The 6281-nt window shown below is 36.0% G+C and overlaps 1 pseudogene; it reads right to left on the bottom strand.

Moving 5' to 3' along the window:
* Positions 1-3507: 3507 nt before the first annotated feature.
* On the bottom strand, positions 3508-4252 carry LOC101660316 (annotated as a pseudogene).
* Positions 4253-6281: the final 2029 nt, after the last annotated feature.

The following is a 6281-nucleotide window of genomic DNA, read 5'->3' as shown; positions in this document are numbered from 1 at the left end:
ACAATCCCCATAATTCAGCATCATGTATCCCACTTTATTCCTATATTTTTCAATCTCCCTATCCTTCCTACCCTTTGCTTTCTGAAGTTTGTTTTTGAGCAAATACTGCCCTAACAATCCTAAATAGTCATTGAGTTTTCCTTTTACTCTTTTGGTGAAATCCTTTGATGCACCTAGGTGTCTAGTTTTTAGAAAATTCTTGGGAAATTTTTTGACTTCTGCAGGTAGATAGTTTATGCTTTGGTTCCCAATTATTTTTCACTGGTCTATGTGTCTGTTTTTGTACCAGAACCAAGATGTTGTTACTAACACAGCTGTGTTTTGTAGGTTGAAAGATCAGGAAGTGTGAGGACTCCTACTTTGTTGTTCTTCGTTGGTAGTTTTTATTCTTTGGGGTCTTTTTACTTTCCATACAAATTGATTATTAGTTTATCAATTTCTTTAAAGAATGGTGAAATCTGGATAGTCAATGTATTATATCTACAAAACTTTGGGGACAGTATTCACATTTTCACAATGGTAAGTCTTCCTATTGGTATATTTTTTATTTATGCACATCTCTCTCTTTCTTTAAACAAATTTATTGGCTTATAATTCACATGCCATATAAGTTCCTAGCTTTTAGATTTACCTAATATACAGAAAAACATATTAAACTAAAAAAAAATAGAAAGAAAAGAAAAAGCCCAACAACAATGACCAAAAAAAATGAAACGAAAAGATAATAATTTTTTCCATGGACTTTTGGACATTTCCTAGCATTTTTGCTGTGTACACTTACCTCAACAGCAACAAAGGCCAACATGTTTAAACAAAAAAGCACACATACATGTATATGTACATGTCTATGAATAGAAGTGTATACAGCTGTAAAGGAATGGGTGGGGGATCTGCAAGGTGTGGCTATTGTCACCATGAACAACTGCCTCCTTTGCCACCACCACCAAAATCAAACAACAACAAAACCTCACTACCAAAAAAACCTCATTCAAAAAGAAGGCAGAAATTATGAAAAACTGTAACAAATATACAATAGACCAAAAGGGAGATTAAATGAAAAGGTGTTACATTTTATTCTAACTATATCCACAGGAATCCTCTCTACAATGTGCTCTATCTGATAGCAAGGCTATTCACATCTTTGGTCATAGTCAGATTCACTGGAGGCTTAATCCATATGCTATTGTTAGGTGACATCTAGCCAGTTCTGATCCATAGCAACCCAATGCAATAGAATAAAACACTGCACAGTCCTGACTCATTTGTTGCAGCCATGATGTCAACCCATCTCATTGAGAGCCTTCCTCTTTTTTGTACCACTGTACAAAATCTGATGTCTTTCTCTAGGGACTGGTCTCTCCTGACAATATGTACAAAGTATATAAGACAAAGTCTTTACATCCTTGCCTCTAAGCAACACTCTGGCCATACATTGTCAAGATAGATTTGTTTGTCCTTTCAGCACTCTGTGGTACTTTCAGTATTCTTCTCCAGCAGCACAATCCAAGTGCATCACTTCTTCCTCAGTCTTCCTTATTCAATGTTCACTTTCACATGCATAGGAGGTGATTGAAAAACCATGACTTGGGTCAGGTGCACCTTAGTCCTCAACATAATATCCTTGCTTATCAAGAGGCCTTGTGCAGCAGATTTAGCCAAAACAATGTTTCTTTTGATCTTGATTCATGCTTCCATGAATATTGATTGTAGATTTAAGCAAGACAAAAACCTCACAACTTCAATATATTCTCAGGTTACCTGTTGGCCCACTTGTGGAGAGTTTTGTTTTCTTTACATTGAATCAAAATCCACATTGAAGGCTGTAATCTTTGATCTTCAGAAGCAAGTGCTTCAAGTCCTCATCACTTTCAGCAAGCAAGGTTGTGTCATATACATATTGAAGCTTATTAATAAGCCTTCCTCCAATCCTGATGCCACATTTTTCTTCATATTAGCCAGATAGTTTCTCTGATAATTTTCTCAGCATACAGATTGAATAAGTAAAGCAAGAATGTGCAACCCTGTCACACACCTTTCCTGATTTAAACCAGGCAGTATTGCCCTGTTCTGTTCACACACCTGTCTTTTAATCCATGTACAAGTTCCACAAGAGCACAATGAAGTGTTCTGAAATTTCCATTTTGCTCAAGGCTATCCATAGTTTGCCACGATCCTCACAATCCAATGCATTTATATAGTCAGTAAAACAAAAGTAAACCTCTTTATGGTATTTTCTGATGTCAGTCACGGTCCACTTGTGATGGAAAACATAGATTGTTTTTCTAATGTTGAACTATGCTTGCATCCCTGATATGGATCTCACTCATTCTAGGTGAATTATTTTTGATTTGCAGTTGGATTCTATTTGCCAGTATTTTGTTGAGAATATTTGCATCTATGTTCATGAGGGATATTGTTAATAACTTTCTTTGTGGGATCATTGCCTGGTTTTGGTATCAAGATTATTGTCCCTTCATTGAATGTGTTTAGGAGTTTGATGTCCACTTTATATATTCTAGATAATCTGTAGAATTTATGCCAGCTTTTCACTTAATATTTTGTAGAATGGGATTTTCTTGGTTGGAAATTTCTTGTTGACCTCTATTTTTTCTATTGCTATATCTTTTGAGGTGTTCTAAGTCATGTGCGTTAATTTGCATAAATTGTGTATTTCTAGATATTCGTACAGTTCTTTGAGGTTATCAAATTTGCTCGAGTGGTCTTTCATGGTAGTATTTTCACATCATTTGAATCTGTTGGGATGTTGCCATTTCCATCTCTAATTTTAGATATTTGCATCCTCTTTTTTTATTTTATATTTTATATTTTCCAGTTGTTTGTCAATTCTGTCAATATTTTCAAAAAGCCAACTCTTGTCATTTTTTCCATTGTTTTCCTGTTCATTTATTTCTGCTCTATTCTTTATGATTTCTTTTCTCTAGTTGGTGATGATTTATATTGGTTTTTTGTTCTGGTTGTTAGAGGGTTTGTGTTGACTTTGGTTTTCTCTTCTTTTCTAATGTATGTGTTAATTACTATAAATTGACCTCTGGTAACTGCTTTTGCTGTGTCCCAAATGTTTTGGTATGTTGTGTTATCCTTATCATTTGTTTCAAAGGATTTAAAAATTTCATCCCTTATTTGATCTACTGGTCTTGGTATTTTTCCCTTTATTTTTCTGCCATGTTTCAGTTGTCATTTTATTGCAAGATGGGAGAGTTAATGATAAATATAAACTAAACATAATAGTCTTTAGTTCAGCATGAAATGTCATTAGAACCAAACTGATTATTAAAGTAATCATGGAACAACTTAAAATACAGAACAAGAATAATGAAAAACATCTTATTAGCCAGTAATTGTGTTTTATGCTCTCAATATATAGAACCCAAACTTCATTTTAAGGTTGAACTGTAACTTGAGTAGATAGAAATATTCAAAGAATGATTTTATCACAGACAATTTCTATTTAGTCAATTGTAGCTGTCTCGATTGGTACAGACACATTTACATAATGGGCTGTGCTTGAGCTATCTTTGAAAGCAGCTTTTAGGTCCTGAATGCACTTGGCAATTGCTTCCTTTTCCTGATGTGTGGGGATGCTTTTCATCACACTCTTCTCCACCCGATTGATCATGCACTCTTGCTCCTTTTGGCATGACACATTTTGCCCAGATATATGATAGTCCAGGTGATTCTTTACCTCCTTGTGTGCTTTGTGCAGCCATTCCCAGTAAGTAAGCTCCAAGACCTTAGCGATATTATTTCTCTGAACCTCAGAAATGTAGTGGTGTCTCTGGACCAGTGCCTGCTCCATGCATTTCATGCAGGTCTGCTTCACCTCTTCTAGCTGGGCACTTCTTTGCTCATTGAGTTTATCAGAAAATTGCCTAATAGAGCCACCATATTTTTTTAATTATATAGAGGAGTACCCTACCGTAGATATGGCAGAGAAAGTTTCTCAGGTGACCACATATATTCCTTTGGATAGAATATATGAGATAAACCCAGTTCTGAGCATGTAATATCCTGTGACACTAGTTTTAGGATAAAGGAACTGGAAGAATTCCTCGGGGATCAGCTCCCAGGGAACTTTTCCTCTATATTCAATAAGAGGTGGCACAAGGGAAAGATTCGACTGCCCTGTGTGAAAGATCCTCATTGCTTACAGTGTCCCTGGACATAGGAGAGCTGTGTGCTTCACCGTAGAGGCTGTTGTGGTGCCAGCAGAAGGTACCACCCAGGACAACATGGTCAGGGAGGTCACAGGTGCTGGTCTTAGCATCCCTGTGGCCCTGATGAGAAGGCTGTCAGGGACCTCACAGTTGTTTTTAAGCAGTATGTTTTTCAGTCTCCCTGTGTTTGGCTTTATGTTCTTGTTCTTTCTTTTGTTGCTCTCTATTTTTATAGCATTTTGATCTGATAAAATGAATTGTAGGATCTCAATATTTCCTAATTTATCAAGGTTTGCTTTATGGCAGTGGTTCTAACCTTCCTAATACTACGACCTTTTAATACAGTTCCTCGTGTTGTGGTGACACCACAGGCATAAAATTTTTTTTTTGCTGCTACTTCATAACTGTAAGTTTGCTACTCTTATGAATCGGGCAACCCCTGGTCATTCGACCCCCAAATGAGTCGCGACTCCCAAGTTTAGAAGTGCTGCTTTATGGCCTAACATATGGTCTATTCTAGTGTATGTATCATGTGCACTGGTGAAAACTGTATACTGTGCTGTTTGAAGTTGCGTAGAGTCCTCTGAAGTTGGGTAAATGTCCTAGAATTTGAGTTGATTGATTGTGTTGTCTAGATCTTCTGTTTCTTTAGTGGGTTTCTTTGATGGTTTTGTAATAAAGTTTCCTAGTCTTATTGTCAAATGGTCTACATCTTCATTAATGTATTTTGAGGGTCTTTCAATGGGAGCAGATATACTTAATATGCTTATATCCTCCTATTTTATTATTCCATTAATCATTATGTAATGCCCATTATTGCCTCTTACATTATTTGCCTTAAAGTCTATTTTAGCAGAGTTTAGTATTGCTAACTCAAGTTTCTTATGATTGCTTTCGGCCTGTAAAATTTCCATATCCTTTGATTTGGCGGCTATTTTTATCTTTAAAATAGCCTGTCTCTGATAGGCAATATATAAATGTTTCCCTCTCCCCACACTCCAATCCTATCTGCTACACTTTGACTCTTGTTTGCTGCATTTAATCCATTGATATTCAATGTTGATGTTATGCAATTTTGTTTATTATATGTGAGTTTGTTGCTATCCTTTTGTTGTATTTTAGTTTGTTGGTTTATTTTCTTCTTTTTTGGTTTTCTTAATGTCTTTGTTTCTCCCCTAATTCTGTCTTATTTTGAGTGTTCCTTTTATTGTACTGGTTTTTGAGTGATGTTGACCCATATGTTGCTCTCAGGTTTGACTGCTGTTGTTAATCCTCTGTCCATAGTGTTCCATTAATATTACTTGTAATACTGGTGTTGTTTTTACAAAATAATTTCATTTTTGTCTGTAAATATCTTAATTTTTCCCTTGTAATTGAGGGTTGATTTTTCTGGATATAGGAATATTGGCTGGCAATTTTTTTTCTTTGATATATGTAACTTCATTGTATTTTGCCTGCATAGGTTCTGCTGAGAAGTCCAAGCTTAACCTTTTCATTTGTTCTTTATAGGTGGCTCTTCTTTATTTCCTAGTTGTACTCCTTTTCTTTGCTCTTTCTGGAATTCCAGTGAGATGTAGGTTTTTACACCTGATTGTGCCCCAGGTCATTCTCTGGCTTTGTTTGGTTCCCCTGCTTTCTTTGTTGATTGCAATCTCTTGTGGACACCTAAACACGATTCTTTTATGTTTAATTTCTGATAATTCTGGGCTACATTTTCAGATTACTCCATTAATTTGGGGTTATTTTTTGCTTGTTGTATTTATTTTTCTTGATTCTTTGTGTGCTGGCGTTTACTGTTGTTTCTGTGGCATTGTAGTGCAGCTATTAGTGGTGTGTGTGTGTGTGTGTGTGCATGCACACGCTACTGGGTCATGTGGGGGGAATTGACTCTGTCAAGTTATGGGGGAGAAGTCTAATGGGAACCGAAAGCATGTGGTGGGGAAATAGAGAAAAAGAAAGAGAGATGGATAAGTGGGGAAGGTGTAGCAGAAGAAGAGAAAGGGTAAAATGAAAGTAGTAATAATAGTAGTAATGGGCCATTTTGAATAGAACCAAATATTTGTAAAAGTAATGGGAAATATCTAACTCAGGGGGAAAAATCAGACA

The sequence above is a fragment of the Echinops telfairi genome, unplaced genomic scaffold, assembly GCF_000313985.2.
Source record: "Echinops telfairi isolate 266 unplaced genomic scaffold, ASM31398v2 ScPeMD7_7462;HRSCAF=8500, whole genome shotgun sequence".
NCBI classification, from domain to species: domain Eukaryota; kingdom Metazoa; phylum Chordata; class Mammalia; order Afrosoricida; family Tenrecidae; genus Echinops; species Echinops telfairi.
This window is presented reverse-complemented; position numbering and strand designations above follow the sequence as displayed.